The sequence below is a fragment of the Triturus cristatus genome, chromosome 3_2 (assembly GCF_964204655.1).
Source record: "Triturus cristatus chromosome 3_2, aTriCri1.1, whole genome shotgun sequence".
NCBI lineage: Eukaryota > Metazoa > Chordata > Amphibia > Caudata > Salamandridae > Triturus > Triturus cristatus.
Genome location: NC_140584.1, coordinates 797,882,824 through 797,903,707, shown reverse-complemented (window position 1 = coordinate 797,903,707; position 20,884 = coordinate 797,882,824). Strand labels below are relative to the sequence as shown.

At 47.3% G+C, this 20,884-nt stretch overlaps 1 protein-coding gene across 1 annotated transcript in view; it reads left to right on the top strand.

The window, feature by feature from the left end:
- PARD3B (par-3 family cell polarity regulator beta) overlaps positions 1 to 20,884 on the top strand; it is a 2,086,630-nt gene that overhangs the window by 1,725,670 nt on the left and 340,076 nt on the right. The window lies entirely within an intron of this gene.

Here is a 20,884-nt window from a genome sequence, read left to right as displayed (position 1 = left end):
GCTGCCTTTTCAGAGCCTCCAGAATGTTGGAAAATTTCCCAATTCCCTTCACCAAGTCAGTTTTTGTTCACAAGCCTTGCAGAATCCTAGGACTGTAAAGTTTGACTGAAACCCTTTGACCTTCATTCACAGTTGCAGTCAATGGGCAGATTTATTAACCTTTTAATCAAAGCTAAGTTTCAAACACATAGCATGTTAGTTTCTTCATGTAAGTAACTATTATTATGATCTGACAGTTTTTCCTTCTACTTAATCCTAGTTTCCTTTTTATTAGAGGGCACACGCTGTTGTTTTCAACTTTTTTCTTCAGAATCCCATTTATTGTTTATATCTCCTACCTAAACAGATTACATTTATTATGCAGTTTGCAAATGTAAAGAGATAGGGCCTGATTTAGATCCTGGCAGATGGGTTACTCCTTCGCAACGGTGACGGATATCCCGTCCGCCGAAATATAAATCCCACTATATCCTATGGGATTTATATTTCGGCGGCCGTGAAATCCATCACCTTTGTGAGGAGTAAACCGTCTGCCAAGATCTAAATCGGGCGCATAGTCTCAGTTGCTCAGGGTCATGCTTTGTAGCGATTATGCATGTATGTTAATAATTATCGGGCCCTTCCAGTTCATTGAAAATTAGAGGGTCATTGTGATGTATTGTATTGTATTATAGACTTATATAGCGCGGACTGTCACCCTACGGGTATCCTGGCGCTGCGACTGAACAGATGGAATCAGCAAGCAAAGATCCTATTTGCAAGTAGAAAGCTCATTTTGCTCATTCCTCGGGAAAAGCCAGGTTTTTAAGCTTTTTCTGAAAAGAAAAAGGGAATTAGATTGTCTGATACTCTGGGGCAAATCATTCCAGAGGCGTGACGCTGCTACACCAAATGCTCTGCCTCCCATCCTGGACTTCTTAAATCTGGTGGTCGTTACCAGATTTACACTGGAAGAACGAAGATTTCTCCCAGGTAAGTTTCTCCTGCAAAGGTACTGGACCCAGACCATGTGCTGCTCTGAATATAATGCAGAGAGTCTTAAAAATAATCCTCTCCTTGATGGGTAACCAATGAAGATCCTTAGAGCCAACGCCGTTGAGGATCTGCGCTGCCTATTTAACACCAGTTTTTCTGCTATAGACTGGACTCTCTGCAACCTCCGTAAAACAGATTGTGGTGCTCCCAGATACAGAGAGTTGCAGTAGATGAAAATCATACCAGAAACTCTCTGGAGGGACTAGATGCCATTGTCCAGTTCCATCCATCCATCTGGCAGGAGGTTTTAGTCCATCTCAGTCGCAGATATTAAAACAGTGAAGAATGCCCCTTCTAAGAGCGAGGATAGTGAGATCTGTGGGAACGGGACTGATAGCAGTTTCCAATGTAACTGTTTTACTTTCATTCCCTGGTAACTGGCTTGTTCTATCATTGTGTTTGCCACTGCTTCCTGCGCTATGCAGCAGCTGGTCGCTACAGGGACATACAACATACGGTGAGGGAGGGATAGACAGATGGATAGGCGGAATGACCAACGGACACACCGCGCACTCCACCACCTGTCACTCTTAGCGATATGTACAATCAATATCTGGACTAACAAACGCTGTATAAACAAATGTTATAGGTGTACAGTGAAGGCAAGATCTCTTTCACATTATGGAATGGGAGTAAGCCACTAGAAAGAGGATGTTGCAACATTTAGTTAAGACTCAGAACTCTAAAAATAAGATTGCACCTCGTTTTACATACAGTATCCTCCTGACACTTAGGTTGGTATTTTCACATTGCTCATTCTTGCTCAGCGAGATTTACTGTTTTGCTGTGTGCTGGTGGTATCTCATTACGCTCTTTTTACTTCCCCATCTGCTTCTTCTTTTGCTGTGAGAAACCTATGAATAATGAAACAATTTTTGATGGGATATTTTGTTTTCAGTCCTGCAAATTAAATATTAGTCACTCAAACCTTTTGACTCCCTGACTCACTTATTTTCTGGAAACTGAAAATAACCCTCTCTGCGCGAAATATATCACATGGAAAATGCATGGTGTTTAGTTGGGAGTGACTCACACCTCCCCCAAAAACCCCAATAGGCGGGAAAGTGCCCCTGTAAGAACCCACAATTGCAGAAAGCAAGAAAATTATGGTCCAAAGAGAAGCCAGCTGTGAAATTTAGCGTGGAGGTTGCTTGGCAATCTCTGGAGTTGGCGCAGTATTGTGTGGGCCAACGTGCCCCGGCGGCTGCAGGCCCCCGGCTCTAAGTGGCCACTGTTGTGTTGGCCGAGAGGGCCCTGCTGCTTTGGCCTACCCTGCCAGCCACGGCACTTTATTCGCCGTCCAGGGCGAGCCGACTAAAAGGCTCCTGAGAGGAGGGAGATCGCTCCTAGGGTGCAATTAGGCTGAATCTTTTTGGAGAGTGGTACATTTCGGGTAAAAGCTCAGGAGGGGAGAAACTGCTTTCAGATTCCAATAAAACGTCTTGAATTCAAGACTTTGTCGCTTCCAGTGAGGTCTTTTTCTCAGTTTCCTGCTGTGATTGAGTGCTCTTTGTGTTGTCTGTAACCACGGAAAGAGGCCTTTGTGAGCCTTTTTCCTCCAAGGGAACCTCTTAGGAGCATTTTATTGATTTGAACCATTACAGTGATTGACATAGTGATAAGTCACACTTTTTCCAAGAGCATAAAATGTTTTTTTGTAGAAATATGAAGCAGGTTCGCCGATAAATGCTCACCAGACACAGCATCCTGCCAAGGTTCCCAGTTGTTCTCTTAATACAGACTCTGTGTTCTCTGCATCACATTTCTCATTCACTGTTGCTCCTGCTTGTCCAAGGTGTTTTATATGATGCTGCTGAACTTGGCTCGTTAGCAGGTGGTGCATGTGTTTGCAACACCCCTACGCCCCTCAAAGGCCACTTAATGCTGTGCGTGTGGTATTTGAAGCGCTGTGTTGAATCCGAGGTGGTGCTATGTGGCATGGAAGGAGGGGCAGGATCTTGCTCTGAAAGTGAAGTCAGGGAAAGAAACCTAAGGTTTCCACCAGTGGTCACGGGGGAAACTAACCTTCCTTACAAGTGCACGACTAAGTAGTTCTCACTCACACCAACTCGTGGTCCGTAAGGTGTAGGGCGGTAAGAAAAGAGAAAGCCCAGCACCTTTAAATTACTAGAGCAATATGGGCTTGAGGCAACCCACTTCTGCATATGGATGATTGTTTATTATTATGAACATTTAAACATGGACTTCATCATTTGCCAAACTCAAGTTGAGTATTCATGTTATGTCACCTTTGGCTTATTGAATAACGACCATACACTGATAAACTGTGCTTTTCACTTGAGGGGTTTAGGCTTTACCGTGACTTATTTTGCTAATCTGTCCCGGCCGCTTCTAACTTATTACTTGAAGCTGCAAATTAAAACATTGACCGAATTATGTCCCAGGGATAACGGGGACAAGTAAGAAAACTCCGAGATCACTTATGCTATGCACTTTATTACTTTATTGCAAAGTGATAATCCTTGCCTCAGAAGGATAGGGTAAACCAGCTCAGTGCAATCCTGTCACTAAGGAGGTCAGAGGCCAATGAGGGGACAGACTTTCCTGTCCTAAAGGTGATATGTAGCTTGTGGATCACCCATGGCCCTAAGGGTCAAGTAAAGTATTCAGGACACTACAGACTTTGAACTATCCCTACCTTGTACTATTCACACATACCCCACATTCACTCTACATGTTCTCACATCCTACACGCCTGTTGGCCTACAGGAACTTATGACTCCAGTCTTACATTAGTACGACATGGACTTATGAAGGTTCCCCTGGTATTTCATAATCTCATAATCAATCTCTTGTCAAGGCTTTCAGAAGGCGGGAAGACATGTTCAACCTCTTAGACTATGAGTGTAAGAGCTTGGATCACCCCTCATGAGACGCATGAGACTCGTCCGAGATCGAGTTTTAAAACCGTTACCCTCGGGTCTTCTTCAAGCAGTGGGTCCAACATAGTATACCTGGCAGGGCTGCCGGTCCCTGCGCTTCTTACCAATTCCCCAGTCACGTTGTGAACGTCCCTCTCCTACTAGCTCCTCAAACCAGTCTACCCTGACACTCCACAGAGCTTAAACACTTCCATCCACGGTCATATCATGGCCGCTCCATGCATTCCTGCACAGTGCAGTTGCATCAGAACCCTGGACATGTACATGATTGAAGTCTGCTCCCAGAAATCCCATCATGCTCTTGACCCCTTATGGGACCACACAGGATTTTACCTGTTTTCTTCAGTCCCATAACTACAGTCTACGTGGTGCCTTTAGGAATGCCTCAGCTGACCTACACGGTTTACACTAAGTCTCTTTTCCATGATGGCTTTGAAGTAAGCTTCCCACAGAGAATGGGATATAGGGGTCTTATGTGAATAGCTTCCTGCATGATTACAGACATGGACGAGGTGGTGAGAAGATTCACCAACCCATATTACTAATAATCTTGCACATGGCTTCCTTTTGTTTACGGATATTGCAAGACTGGTGCCACTTGTGAGAATCAATGCTTAATTCAGTGGTTTTCCCATTGTCCCTCTCCTCCACCTGTTGAATCCATATATTAACAGCCTCAGTGGAAATTGATTACTGTATCATATATACGTTAAACAATGTATTCTTGGTGTCTCCCCCAGCGGTGCACTCGATGACACTATTCCACGCTGAGATATGTAGAACTGTCACGGACTACTTTTTACATAACATTGGCTCTGTCGGTTCTCCTGGGGTGCTTTTGGAAGCTTTCAAAGCGTATATCCGTGGCAAATGTGTATCGAAACAGTCAGGCATCCTTCGCAACCTGCGCACCCGCCTGCAAGCGCTAGAGCGTGAACTTTGACAGCTTGAATTACGTTACTTTTGAAACAGCTGATAAGCGCTTCTTAGCGCAATTCAGGGACACGCTAATGGAATATGAGGATTTTGTGGACAGCGAGGTGTGCTTTCTACATAAGGAGAACATTGCACGCCGGTTTGGGGAGGATGACAGTGTGAGCCTGACACTTGCGGCAATTTTCAGAAAACGAATGAACAGCTCTTATATTATTGACCTTGCTGGAGAGCCGCAACACTTCTCAGCCGAAATCTCCCAGATCGTGCTGCAGTTCTAATCCAGGTTAAATGCACCTCCGAGGAAAGCATCACCTGATGCCCTGACAGAATACATTGACTTCATACAACTCCTCTGGGTTGACAATAACCATAGGCTTTACTTAGATACCACCTTCACAGTAGATGATGTCATTCAGGCCATCCAGGACACGACTGGGGGTTAAGGCCCCCGGCCCGGATGGCCTGACTGCTCAGTTCTATAAAGTCTATGCTGAGGACTGTGTGCCGCACCTATTGACGATGTACGAGGATACCCGGATCGTGGGCCACCTATCACCCCCAGTAAGAGAAGCTCTAAACAGTGATACTCCAAGTAGGGCCCGGTGGCAGTATGCAGTCCTCCTTTTCATTACATGCGACCCATTGGCGAACAGCAGCACTGGAGCAGACACATCACATACATTAAAAAGATGTTAAATAAATAGGCAAGCATTTATTTAAAGGTTAATTTAAGTTAAAGAAAGGAAGTAACTGATGGGCGTCCCTCACTGCTTAAATTAAGAAACGCCTTCATTTTTTAAGACACCTTTGCTGCAAACATTTAAAAGTATGATAAAGTGTGTTGAAAATTGAAGAAGTGTATATCATGAACATGCAGAACTGTTTCACCTTAGTACATGAGATTATATCACTGCATTGAGAAGTATTATTTTTAAAGTCATAGTTTTGAAACATGATTTTAGAAACTTTCATTCCCCCCCCTCCCCGCGCGACAGCAATGCCAATAGTGAAATAAGTGGCAAGTCAGTTATCATGTGCACCCTTTGGGTAGCCTGTGCTTATATTTTGCATGAACAACATTATAGTTTATTAAATCAAATACAGGATAAGGTTTTGTACAGCACACATCCTGAAGTCATGTATGTTAAGATCTTTATAAGTGATCATGAAAAAGGAGGGAATGTGAAATAAAACAATTGCCTAGGATCACACAGTTTACTTAAGTGGAGAAGCCAGGATTAATCCCAAGTTTTTGGTTTCACATTGTGCAATTCAGAGACTAGATGTATATGCTACCTTGGGATCCAGATCAGCAGAGACCTCGCCCAGACCTGGATAGAGAACTATTGTGGGGTTGTTGGATGGCTGGAAGAGCTAGTCCCTGTGTGGATTCCTTTACCAATGTCACTTGTTGGAGGAGTAGCTATTGCAAAAATGGTAGTGTTGCCTAAATATTTGTACATCAACATAACCATTCCGCTTACTAGAGGGTTATTCACAAGGATTTGCTTTCTTCAGATACAACTGGCATGAGTAAACTGACAGCCTCTTCTTTCCTGGGAAACTCTGACCTTACCTTTTGAGCAGGGAGGAATCTGCACTCCAGATATTGACTTTACTATTACTGTGCGCAAGCCTACTAGGCACTTTATTGGGTACCCCCGGTCCACTTCCTGCCCCAGAGGCGAAAGAGGCGGATGATGCATGCCCCTTACGCACAGCAGTATGCACCACACCTGCATATCCATGTGAGGAGATAGACAGTTCATTACACTGTATTGGCCTAGCATTGCCTCTGCAGGAGTGCCCGCTTGGACTACCTATACTTGGCAAACCTTTTACTCACGGTCAACCCGGTGCTAGTGCCAGCTACGGATGCATCTGTCAAATGATAGTTGCACAGGCTAAGCCTGGAGACATTGTTTGACCCTTACCCCATAGGTGAATTTATATCCTCTCATGACCTACAGGCACATACTCGTTAAATGCCATTAGAAATGCTCATATACTATAGACTTCTATAGACTACAGCATCTGTAGGGCTGCACACAGCACATTCCCCTGCGATCAAGCGCCCCTGTCAGCGTTTGATTGCGTGCTAGGTCACTCATCCCCTAAATGATTCAGTACTCGCCTGTATGGTACCATGCAAGATAAGGCCCCTGTGATCACTCCCATGGCATTACTGCGATGACAGGCGGATCTGAGCGATGATCTCACAGAGGGAACAGGCGGATCTGAGCGATGATCTCACAGAGGGAACATGGAAGTACAGTTGCGCCCAAACTAGCATGCTGTCGCTCAATTACCGGCTGAGGCTGATACACATAAAATACCTCCATCGCACCTATCACCCACCCACAGGCAGCAGAAGATGGGCTTAACTCTGGATGTGCTTGGCGAGTACTGCGGGCAGAGGGAGCTGACGTCTTACACCTTGCATGAGAATGCGTTGAGCTAGCTGTATACTGGGATGCAGTTCTCACTTGTATAGACTTGATAATAGAGAGTCCAGTGCCCAGAACTTCACTTCCAGCCCTCCTGGGCTACGTGAAGGATGTCCCTGCTGGCACCAACCACCTGGTTGCAATGCTGCTGCTTCTTGCGAAGAGAAAGGACGCAGCATATTGCCAAGAACGATTGGACGGCTACTGGGCGACACAACCATTTGAAGCCCACCCAGCTCCTATCTAACACTCGGAGTGGACTAAACGTCTCCCCCTTCGACAAATTATTGTAAATGCAGCCATATCACCTTTTACAACCTGGCAAGGCTACACCCTGTTTGCACTGGAGAACTGACTCCAGTTTGCCTATAATATGATTATTGAATATAATTATGGCTCCCTGTTTTCCGTTTTTACTGATTTATACAGATAAATACTGACAGAAAACAATTATTTTCTGGTCTGTATTTATTTTTAAATGTGGATAAAAACGGAAATTGGGTTGATCTTTTGGTAATTCTAAATACTGTCTGCCATGATTGCCAGGCCAATAGCTGTGTGTATTGGTAGGTAAGAGGGCTAAAAAAGAAAGGAATTTTAGTGAAGAGGCATCTGAAAGAAACACGTTAGTTAGATTCCTCACCTTAGAATATCCCCAGGTGTCAGACTGGATCCGGAAGATTTTTCGTCAGCAATACCCCTTGCGCGTCGCTAGGCGTCGTCTGCGGCTCCGCGTCCGTCGTCGGCGTCGTGCGCCAGAATGATGTCGTCGGAGTACTTAGACGCCGCCCTCGCGCGCTGACGTCAGTTCTTCTTTTTTCCGCGCCAGTAAGCGCAGATCCGGGAGAGCTACCCCTGTTAGTCTTTTTTGACTAAATTTTTTGATCCTTTTTGATCTTGTCTCGACTCCGGTGCCGGTAGGATGCCTGGTTTTAAAGCCTGTGCTGACTGCAACCGCTTGATGTCGGTTACGGACCATCACCGCCGGTGCCTTTACTGTTTGGGCCTCGACCACGACGCGGAGTCGTGTTCGGACTGCAAGGCCCTGACCTCGAAGGCTAGACGGGAGCGGTCCCGTAAGCTTCTCGAGCTTCGCCACTCGGCTCCGTGCCCCTCTCGATCCCGGTCCAGGAGGAGGTCCAAGGATCGGTCGCGGAGCCGCAGCCGACGTCATCATCGATCGTCTGGCTCCAAGTCTTCGGGTAAGTCGAAGCACTGCAAGAAGTCCAAGAGGCGACACCGCTCTTCGGACTCCCCTCGCCGGTCGCGCGACTCGGCCGAGGGTCAGGGTGGTTCCACCCCCGCGGCTCCAGCGGAGCCGCAGGCGCCGCGCAAGTCCCCATACCCGCCGGTCCCTGGGACTGACGCGACACCGGCGGAAGTCAGTGCCTTCCTCTCGGCCATGAGGAACCTGGCTCCGCTGTCGACGCCCGCTGGCGCGCCTTCGGGCCCCGTGGACCCGACTGGGCAACCTTGCCTGCCGGCGGCTCCAGCCCCGGCTCCGGCCTCGACGCCGCAAGTGCCCGAGGGACCCGTTCCCGAGTCCCCGCCGACGCCGGTTGACCTCGTCACGCCTCCTCCGCCGGCGTCGACACCGGTACCACCTCCGACGCCGGCTCCGCTCGGCGTCGAGCCCCAGTTCAGCCCCGCTCCGGGCCCGGCGCCGTTACGGCGTCGATGGACGCCGCGTTCGGCGCCGCTGGAGACACATTATGTCTATCGTCCGGCTCCGATCCTTCCTCCTGCATACCAGGAATCGGATGACGGGGGCGAATGGGAGGGATCCGAGGATCCTATGGCCGTTCAGGCTCAGCTGTCACAGGACTGGGCAGATGAACTGGGGGAGGCCAGTGGTCTGGATACCTCTCCAGACACTGGATTCATCTCTCCTCCGACTGTGGCTTCGGAGGAGGGTGCTGCTTTCTCTGTGGTGCTGCGCAAGGCGGCCGCAGCCCTTGGGCTCGAGCTACCTGCCGTGGCTGTGAGGACTAACGTCCTCACTGAGGTGCTTCAGTCTGCAGCAAGCTCCACTGAGCCTCTGCTGCAATTCAATGAGGCCCTCATTGACGTTCTGCAGGGCACCTGGTCCAAGCCCTCCACAGTTCCTCCTGTGGACAGGAACGTCGCCAGGCGCCACCGCCCTGCTCCGGGCGACCCCAGTTTTCTGTCCCAACACCCTACCCCCGAGAGCCTGGTTATCCAGGCCTCTACCTCCCAATCCTCCTTCCCGACCGCTCCGCCGAACCGGGATTCCAAGAGACTGGAACAGTTTGGCAAGAAGCTGTTCTCCTACCTTAGTTTGGGCCTGCGGTCCTTGAACACCGCCTGTCTCTTGGACCGTTATTCCCACTCTCTGTGGGATACGGTGGAGGACGTGCTGCCCCTGTGTCTGGAGGAGGTCCAGACACGACTTACCGAGGCTCTGGCCGATGGGAGGGATGCAGCACGACATGCTATCCGATGTGGGCTTGACACTACGGACGCTGGGTAGGGCGATTTCTACCACGGTGGCGCTTAGACGTCACGCCTGGCTGCGGTCCACGTCCTTTTCGGGTGATGTCCAGAGCACTCTCATGGACATGCCCTTTGATGGCACTCGCCTTTTTGGCGAGAAAGCGGACAGTGCGTTGAATCGCTTTAAGGACTCCCGGGCTACGGCCAAGTCCTTGGGCCTCTCAGCCCCGCGGTCGCAAACTTCCGCCTTTCGCCCCTTTCGTGGCCAAGGAAGGGGTGCCTCCTCACGTACGCCTAGCCACCAGCCGCAGAACCAACCTGCGCGTGGTCGCGGACGTGGTTTCCGCCGAGGCGGTTCTGGAGGACGACGCGGTCAGCCCACATCCACCCCGGCAGCATCCGCCTCAAAGCCTTCCTAGTCCGAGCTTTCAGGCCCATTCCACGCCAGTGGGCGGCAGAGTTCGCCATCACCTGCTCCACTGGCGGTCCATCACATCGGACAGGTGGGTGCTGCAAATCGTCCGAAGGGGCTACTCCCTCCCCTTCGAGACGACCCCTCCAGCCATGCCACCGCAGCACCACCGTATCTCGGGGGATCATTTGAATCTTCTCCACGAGGAAGTTTCAGCCCTCTTGGCCAAGGGGGCCGTCGAGCGCGTTCCGAGCCCAGAAGTAGTTCGTGGGTGTTATTCCCACTACTTTCTGGTTCCCAAGAAGGGCAAAGGGGGCCTACGCCCTATCTTGGACCTCCGGAACGTCAATGCCTTCCTCCGGAAGGAACGGTTCAAAATGTTAACTTTGGCTCAGGTTCTAGCTGCCCTAGACCCGGGAGACTGGATGGTAGCGTTGGACTTGCAGGACGCATATTTCCACATCCCCGTCCTGCCGGCCCACCGGCGTTACCTGCGGTTCACGGTGGGTCAGGAGCACTTTCAGTTTACCGTGCTCCCCTTCGGCCTCACCAGTGCCCCTCGGGTGTTCACGAAAGTGATGGCGGTGGTCGCAGCTCATCTGCGCAGATCAGGAGTTCCAGTCTTCCCCTATCTCGACGACTGGTTGTTGAAGGCGGGCTCGCCCCAGGCAGTCGTCTCCCACCTCTAGACTACGGCGGATCTCCTGCATTTGCTGGAATTTTCCATCAACGTGCCAAAGTCACACCTGAGTCCCTCTCAGAAGCTCCTCTTCATCGGAGCGGTTCTCAATTCGGCGCAGTTCCGGGTCTATCCGCCGGAACAGCGGGTCCGGGATATTCAGGCCCTGATTCCCATCTTTCGGCCTCATTCCTGGGTTTCGGTCAGGCTAGTGTTGCGGCTTCTGGGGCTGATGGCCTCCTGCATCCTACTAGTGCATCACGCCAGGCGGCGCATGCGGGCTCTGCAGTGGGACCTGAAGTTTCAGTGGGCCCAGCATCACGGCAACCTGTCCGACCATGTCTTGATCTCGGAGGGCACTGCACAGCAGTTGCAGTGGTGGCTCATGGACCGCGATTGGGTCACGGGCAAGAGCCTCTCCCTTCCCCAACCGGAGCATGTCGTAGTGACGGATGCGTCCCTCCTGGGATGGGGTGGCCATATGGAGTTGAGAGCGATCAACTGTTGGAGTTGAGAGCGATCCGACTTGCACTGAAAGCCTTCCTTCCCTCTGTCAGGGGAAGTGTTGTGCAGGTGTTCACGGACAACACCACCGCCATGTGGTATTGCAACAAACAGGGCGGGGTGGGGTCGTGGACCCTTTGTCAGGAGGCTCTGCGCCTCTGGACATGGCTGGAACACCAGGGCGTCACCCTAGTGGTTCAACATCTGGCGGGCTCTCTGAACGCCAGAGCAGACGAACTCAGCCGCTGGTGCATGATGGATCACGAATGGCGTCTGAACTCCGAAGTGGCGCAAGGTCTCTTTCAGCAGTGGGGAGAGCCTTGGTTAGATCTATTCGCCACCGAAGAGAACGCGCAATGTCAGCAGTTCTGCGCGTTGGAATTTCCAAGGCGGCACTCGCTCGGCGACGCTTTTCGTCACGAGTGGAGTTGCGGTCTGTTGTACGCCTTTCCGCCTATACCACTTCTGCCCAGAGTGCTGAAGAAGATCAGGCACGACCGGGCCTAAGTCATCTTGGTGGCTCCGGATTGGGCACGAAGGTACTGGTATCCCGAGCTACTCAGTATGTTGACCGATCCTCCGATATGTCTGCCACTTCGGGAGGATCTTCTGTCGCAGCAGCAGGGGACGGTCCTCCACCCGAACCTGTCCAGCCTCCACCTCCATGCGTGGAGATTGAGCGGCGGCAGTTGATGCCATTTGACTTGCCTCCTGAAGTCTGTGATATCATTCTGGCAGCCAGGCGTCCCTCCACAAAGACGGTATACGCCTGCCGGTGGAACAAATTTGTGGCATGGTGCACAGCAAAGGCTGTGGATCCCCTTTCCGCCCCTCTTTCTGAGGTTCTGCTCTTTCTTCTTTCTTTGGCCCGGCAGGGCTCTGCCCTGGGCACCTTGAAAGGTTACCTTGCTGCCATCTCTGCCTTCTTGCGGCTTCCTGATCAGCCTTCTCTTTTCAAGTCCCCTGTAGTTCCACGCTTTCTAAAAGGCATTACTCACACGTTCCCTCCTGTCCCTTTTGTAATGCCTCAGTGGGACTTGAATCTTGTTCTCACATTTCTAATGTGCCCTCCCTTTAAGCCTCTTCATAATTGTCCTCTTCGTCTGCTGACGCTTAAGACTGCTTTTCTGGTAGCCATCACCTCGGCTAGACGGGTGAGTGAGCTCCAGGCTTTATCCTCAAAGCCTCCTTTTCTCTCTGTTCATCCGGACAAGTTTGTCCTTCGGCCTCGTCCCTCCTTTCTTCCGAAAGTAGTGACCCCCTTTCATCTTGGGCAGTCTGTCACCTTGCCCACCTTCTTTCCGCCTCCGCATCCTTCCAAAGAGGAAGAGAGGCTCCACCGTCTGGACCCAAAACGTGCGCTCTCCTTTTATCTGGACCTCACAAAGCAGTTCCGGGGTGGACGACCAACTTTTCGTTGGAAACGTGGGTGCTAAGAAGGGGAAAGCTGTGCACAAACGGACCATCTCTCGGTGGGTCGTTTTGTGCATCAAAATTTGTTATTCCTTGGCAAAAAAGGACCCTCCTATTGGGCTGGGCGCCCATTCTACTCGGGCCACAGCGGCTACTACTGCTTTGGGACGGGGGGTCCCTTTGCAGGACATCTGTCAGGCGGCAACGTGGGCTTCGCTGCACACGTTTGCCAGGCATTATTGCCTGGACAGCCAAGTCCTGAGGGATGGCTTCTTTGGCCGTTCTGTCCTCCAGGACTTTCTGGTGTGATCTTGGTTCGCAGACCCACCACCGGGGTTGGTATTGCTTGGGTATCTATTCTAAGGTGAGGAATCTAACTAACCTGTTTCTTTCAGATGAACAAGTTACTTACCTTCGGTAACGATGTATCTGTAAGAAACATTAGTTAGTTAGATTCCTCACTGACCCACCCATCCTCCCCGTTCTGCGAACTGACATCTAGGGTTAAGGTTATCCTTTTCAGGCCCCTAGATTTTATTTTTGGCACCAGTGTCGGTCTTTGCATGGCTCTGCGTTCCTGGCGCGGAAAGCTATGTACAAGAACTGACGTCAGCGCGCGAGGGCGGCGTCTAAGTACTCCGACGACGTCATTCCGGCGCACGACGCCGACGACGGACGCGGAGCCGCAGACGACGCCTAGCGACGCGCAAGGGGTATTGCTGACGAAAAATCTTCCGGATCCAGTCTGACGCCTGGGGATATTCTAAGGTGAGGAATCTAACTAACTAATGTTTCTTACAGATACATCGTTACCGAAGGTAAGTAACTTGTTCTTTACCAGCAGTAGATATGCACAAGGTTGATACTGAAATATGCCTATTTTCTTATATGTGCATAGATGTATCTTGTGTGGGGGGTTACAACATTGAAATCTAGTAGGCATTCAAGCATGAGTGCATTTTTACCGGTTAAATAAATGTGGAAATATACTAATTTCAGCATCATTTTGTCACAAGACCCTAAATAAATCTGGATAAATACAGATAAAATTAGCAAAAAATAAATATGGATAAATATAGACTGAAATGTCCAAAAAATAAATACCATAAAACCGGGAGCCCTAAATATAATGTAGGACTTAATATGTATCCACTGAGACATTTCTTATATTTTTACATTTTTCTCAGTTTTTTTCTCCTTTTTTACTTCTGTATATCCTTTAAAAGCAAAAAAACAATGTATTCTTGTCTGCAACGGAATCTGCTATAGCAGAATTAATATTTGTGTGGTCAGAGAGACACACACTGGTCTGTGAATCTTTTCCAGTCATGCGCGTCTCTCCGTTCTATTAAAATATTCTCATGACTTTGCTGATTACCAAATTGTGAGCCTTCTATGAATGCTTTTGCAGACCAGGCAGAGAAAACACACCATTAAACCTTTATTGAGACATAAGGCGTACATTATCCCCATACTGATAGAAAACGGTTTGTCCCATTGCAGAGTCAGGTCTGGTCCCCCTTCTAATGGATCTGTGAGGGAGAGCAAGTGGCAACAGCTTAGATGCCCAGGTGTTTTTACCCTTCTCTTTGGAATGCTACACTGTCTTCTGCCAAATTACTCTGTCACCTCTGAGTCTTGTTTTGCTAGAAAGGTTTTGAGTTGATTGTCTTCTATAGGCATTCCATCTTTACAAATAAGGGGGATACTAGTAAGGGAGACCAGGTCTCATGGTCTTGAATAGGCAGCAGAAGCATAGGTACACCGATGGTTAGGCGGTGTGGCAGAGTGCTTGTGCGAACTGAGTCTGGTGAATGACAAAGTGTGTGGCACCTGACTGGCTGACCTCCTGAGTGTGGGAGTGCCTTGGTGTGCTGAACCGAGTGAATGGTGGAATGTAGATAGTCAGTAAGGCTTGTGGCTGAGTGGAGCATAGTGCTGAGGAAATGTCAGCTAGGCAGCCCAGGCTTTGAGCTCTGGTGAAACCATTATCTCTCCCATGTCTGGAATAATCCTTCACCGGTCGAATGGAACAGTACCTTCTATGACTCAAGAGACAGGACACCATTAGGCTGTGAGCCACCAGCATCAAATTCTTTGAAGCCACCTTGTCCCCAAACTGCCTCTTCATGACGGCTAGCACTGGAGGATGGGACATCTAATTGGAACCTGGTTCTGTGATGCGGATCAGGCCCCCACTCGGGCTTGCAACTGATGGGCGAGAGAGCACATTATAAGTTCCAGGATCTTTGGCTCGGAAATATCTCCATAGGCACTTCTGCAGCACAGGTAAGTTATCATGGAGTTGGAGTTTGCCTTTTCATACAGGTGTGATGGATTGTGGGCACCAGAGAGTCGGTCTCTTACAAGAGTTCAGAGTTGCCTCGGGTAGCATAAATCAAGTGAATAACTGTACTTCGGGTAGGGATAGAACATCTTGTTTTAGCAGTACGGAGGTATCGAACGTAAGTCAAATAAGGCGGGATCAACTGACCCTGTAATTACCACTATGTAAATTAGTTCCAGTTAAATTCACTCTATGTATATGCATCTATTTTGAATATGCTGACAGGCTAGCATAAATCAGGTGCTCCAAGGCCTGCCTACCTGAAGTAGTACACAAAAAGACGCGTTTGTGGGCTACTCTAAGGCCAAAATAGTATAGGCAGCTGAGAACAAGGCCCCTGCATGATTCCGTGTGTTGTTCCGTTCTTTCTTATTTTGTTTTTATTGTTCATATAGTCCACTTGTCACCATCATCCCATGACTTTTTCTTTTTGTTGTATATACACCCACAACATATGGTACACTTGACAGTGTTCAGGGTTCAGCACCTCGTTTTTGCTATAAAGTAATCTGCTGAAACTAAATCAATCAAAGATGGGAGTTTTGTGAGTTTTTAACATGCTCAGACCTGTGGATGAGATCTTGCTGCGTAAAGTCAAGAGCCTTTTCCTCCCCATATGCCCTTTCATTGCTCCCAAGAGCTACTTGATGCTTTGTAGTGTTCTCTGGTCTGCCAAGAACAATCTTTGTACCCCAGTCTTGCCTTTTTGAATTAAATAACACAGATCATTCTCACTGCTCACACCATAATGTGAAACTCCATCCACGCCTCGATTTGGCAACTGAAGACCATTATAAGTTCAGCAAAGTGCCAAATGGAAGGGCCTGCAAGTTGCATTGAATGGTAAGGCTTGTAATGCGTAAAGACTTGACAATCATAATGTGGTTTGGGATTTCTTTGGACTACTACAGTTTTTCCGAAAAGCATGTTCTTGTTGCACTATTTTTGATTCACAGCTTTGTAACTTGTTGACCAGGTCACAATTACCTTGCTTTAAGAACTGCACACTTTATTGGAATCAATAATATATGGCTTACCGTCGTAAGACCTGTTTTCTGGCACTGGTGTTGTGTGGTACCAGTTCTGCTAGTAGGTAGCAGTCTTGCCTTTTGGAAGAGATCATAGAAGTTGTTGTAATCCCCATCACCCTCAAACAGTGAACCTCTCCCTAAAGAGAGAATTCAGGAATCACCGGTAGAATCATAGCCATCATCTTCTCACCACCTTACGTTTAGGTGTTTTAATATCGGCGACCGAGCTGCAATGTTGCTCTAGGAATGACCGACTCCTGTAGCCGAAGGAGACCCACATTGAGACCCTCCACTGTGTAGTTGTATTGCTCTAGATTACATTTTCACGCAAGAAAAATAAGGGGTGTGCCCCTTCCTAAACAAGGAGCCAGGAACACTGGCATCCAGGTGTGTGAGGTATATTTGTTTCTGAGTCCTTTAGTCTTTAAGCGAACACGAAGGCCAGGGCGCTTGGAGAAGACTCAACTCATAATAGCGTACATGAAACTCCGTAACAAGCAGTATTTATTTCCCATCATGCTGTAACACCACTAACTGTTATATTGTATTATATAAAAAATTCACAAATAAAAATGTTGCACCAACTTCTTGTCTGCTAGAGCCCTTCTCACCTCCAGTGTCCTTAATCATTTCTACTCAATAAAGGCACGCTAATGCTAAGCTGTTTTTTTTTTTATAAATCCATCATAACATAATAGTTGATGTGGTGGGGGAAAGTCAGTTGGTACTGCAGCAATGTCAAAGTCTCTTATGAAACTACGTCCACGTGACCTCCTGGTCTTTCAAATCTTAAACTGTCTTTACAATGAAACTGAAAAAGTATGTTATGAGTTTTATATAAAAAATAGACTCTTAACTGTTTCTGTTTACATCCGAAAAACAAAGAAAATAATGTTACTTGTAAAAATGTCACATTTTGAATTATTGAATCCTTGGCTTAGCTAGTACCCATGAGCAATGTGCACACTTGCAAAGCAGTTGAACAGGAGTCCCCTGCCCCCCCACCCCCATTTCATTTGGCAAGCCTCGCTTGTCATTATTAATCCTGTATTGTCAGGTTAAGCACAAAATGCAGTTTGTGTAATCCCTGTTGAGTTAATGAGATCTGGGACAGGTTTGTCCAATATCCGAAGGGTTTACTGGCCCGAGTTCCTTACTGCTGTCTCTACATGCCATGTTTTATAGGGTATAATTGCATGTTATTCAGGAGAACGCTATTGCCTGCAGTTTTGCAGCCCTGCTGTATTTTGTATGCTGTATTGCCTTGAATGTTGAATTACATACGGAAATCAGTACTGTGCATTTATTTGGGAGGGCTGCTTCCATCCTCTCTCTCCAAATTGTGGTATAAGACCTCCTCAGCACTAAAAAGGATTAATTTGGAAGAAAGACATTGCCTCTTTTTTCTGTTTTTGTGGAAGAAAGGCGCCCTTCTGCTTCCACCATCATGCAGTCACAAGCACCACTCTACGAGAAAAGGGGTACACTTACCATGTCACGAGGATGCCTCTATACTTTTTTTAGGTCTCGTCTGATCCAGCGCATGCGCTGGTCTGGCCGAGACATTTAGTGTACGGGTTATCAAAGTGCTGCCTGTGGCCTAAAGCTTGCGTGCACGTGAGCGTGCACGCGCGGCCATGTACTTTCACCGCTTCAATTTCCTATCAGGCGCCATCTGTCTTTCCTTAGATTATGGCTTTCCTATGCCACTCGCAGGCACTCTACCCCCTCCCTTCTCCCCCTCCCTCTTCGTCAGCTTCAGTTTCACGGACGCGCGGGATATTAGTTTCACTTTCACAGCCGCCAATGCTTGTTCATTTTACTGTTCATTATGCTCATGCCCGACTTGAACAGTGTGTGGTTTCTATATTGTAATATACTCTGCCTCGCGTAAAAGTAAGCTTAAATAGGTACTTTTGATTGTATGATATCAAAAATGACTTTTCTAGGAAAGGTGCTCTCCTGAGTACCTGTGATAATTACTGAATATGAGCTGTAGATAGAGTGCTACTTCTTGAATCGGTGTCGAAGGAGGCACATACATTTAACACAAGTTCACTCTGATCTCTAACCCAGCCACATAAGTATCAGTCAAATCAGCCTAAAGCTTGGCCGGAGGAGTAAAATACCCAAACCAGATTTGCTTTTCTGTAATAAGTTTGAGATTGTTTATCCTTCCTCCTTTATCACAGCACACTGGCACTCTGCAAAACACATTATCGAAATCTAGGTTTTCTCGTTCTTAGGCGTTACCCACATACTGCCTCGCCCATGCGCTGCATAATGTATGTACTGTAGTTGATGCTTGTTGTGTACAATGTCCTTTTCATGTTTCTTTCACTTATTTACCCTTCTTGCGTGAAAGGTTATCAGGCTCAAAACCACATGACCTTTGTCCTACCAACTTTCACAGACCTGCACAGCATTTATTTTTTTCTTCTTAACTCTATTACATATTCCGACCAACCCGTTTCCAGACATCATACTAGGGATTAATAAAAATTGTTTATATTCTATGTAACTGCATTCCTATTGAATTGTTCATCACCCCTTGAAATGTATCAAATTGCTTCTGTCTGTTCACATAAAACTTAGAGAAATGCACAAAGACATGCTGTTCCCAAATTCAATATTGCACACTTTACCATTCTGTCTGCAGCTGTAGGCTACCCACTCTTTAGTCCAAAGTGTTTATGGTACAGAAATGTGACACCCTTGAAAACAAGCATTGGCATAGCCAATAGGTCTCGCCTTTGGGACCTTATAAATGTTTAGCCAAGCAACAGTTGGTGTTGTTGCACCAAGGATATTGTGCTGCATAACTATATACTTATAAGGTCCCAAAAGCGAGACCTATTGGCTATGCCAATGCTTGTTTCTTGTGCTCCCTGAGCTGTTGAGTTTGGGCTGGGTTGTTAAAACCATTAAGGCCTCATTGCGAGAGGTCTGCTATTCCCCATTTGCCGATAACTCCAGTTCCCTCCCCATTGGTATTGCCTGGTCGATGGGAACAGCCAGAGTCTGTTGTTTTTCAGCTGGACACCTCAGCTACTCAGAGCGGCGAAAGTGTCTATGTGAAAACACTGGGGGAAAATGGGGACACACATGAGAATCTGAGTAAAAATACAGATTCCTGCATGTTATTTCCCTTCTACATGAAATAAAGAGTATTTTGTCTTCACATAATTACTGTTGCTGCTGCCCTCCCACTCCCCTAATGTCAGTAGTAGGGTGGCTGGGGGTGCCTCCATTTATCTGTCACTGTCTAATCTACCTCTAAAGCTACTTTGCTTTATTCAACCATTAGAGCCCATCAGACATTTTCCTTGGTAAAATGTTGGACAATGCTAAATAGTTTAGAAGACATATTTTCAATTTGTTAATGAATGTAAAGGTTTGATTACTACCACTTTCCCTAGAGGTGATCTTTCCAAAGTTTTGCTCCCGCAGCCCCTACCAACCTACCATCTCTGGTGACACTTTTGAATCTTCTGAGAAAAATAATGACTTTTGAGTCTGAGCAAAGCTTTCATCCCTGGATATGGAGATTAAAGGCTATATTCTGACGCCAAGGTTCTGAAGACCTGATGAACCTGTGTACCAGGAGAGGTTGCTTAAAGCTGAACTGGGAGGAAATCTGGCGAGAGGTGTGCTAGTGGAGTAGCTAATAAATTGTGAACTCAGGTAGTTTGAGTTATAATCCCTGGTCTCTCACTGATCCAAATTGTGTCATCCTAGGCAAATATTATTTAATCTGTTCATTTATTGAGTCCTTCGCAACAGCCTTAAAGCCAGGACTAACCTACGTATAAAAGTAAACATTTTATCCTGTGTACATTTGAAGTAACCAATGCTTTACTACTCAACTACTCTCCTCCATAATCCATCCAGTGTTGCCACATGTTACATTCTTTTTGGTCTGGCAACCGGGCCTAGAGCTTATATCAAATCACTGTAGTTCAACAATGTGGTGTAAAATACCTTATAAATTAGCAATCAACACCTCCCGGTTTTCTGGACTAACGTAACCTGGAAGCACTTTGTACCTTAAGCACTCATTTTCTCATTCTTCTAACAGTACTCTCTTTTCCTATGATTATTCTTAACAACTACCATGAACACTTCTGCCTAGCTCATGTGCTAGGCATCACTGGGTTATTTCTAAATTACATTCTGGGTTAAGAAATTGGTTGTGCTACCTTTACTGCAAGCAGTCGCCATTGGAATGCTTGGCCCACATCAGCCTGTTATAATCATAGCAGAAGAGCAGGAAATAATGGCCCGTGTGTGCTTTAATTAGCACTTAATTCACGGTAATTAACTCGGCTGCTTTCCCACCAAAACCAGAAAAGTTTTTTTTGGACTCAGGACGACCTGAAGCCAAACATGTCAGTTACTTAAAAAACTGCATTCCTGTCTTCCTGGGCAATGGAAATAATTGTGCATTTGTGCAGTATGGGAACTCCGGGCGACTGCAGACTTCAGAGTCTTCGTGATATTCGAAAAAGTGAGTGGGAACGTAATATTAAAGACAAAGGAACACGAGCTTGGTAGAGGAAAGTGCCAGAAAGGTTTTACTAGACTGGTAGAGGAAAGTGCCAGAAAGGTTTTATTTTAATTTTCACTTTACCACCTCTATTGAAAGGCTTTCTTAAAAACTCAGACAAACCAAAGTATTGGTTGATGTAAAAAGTGTAAATACCTGTGATGAACTTTATTAAAG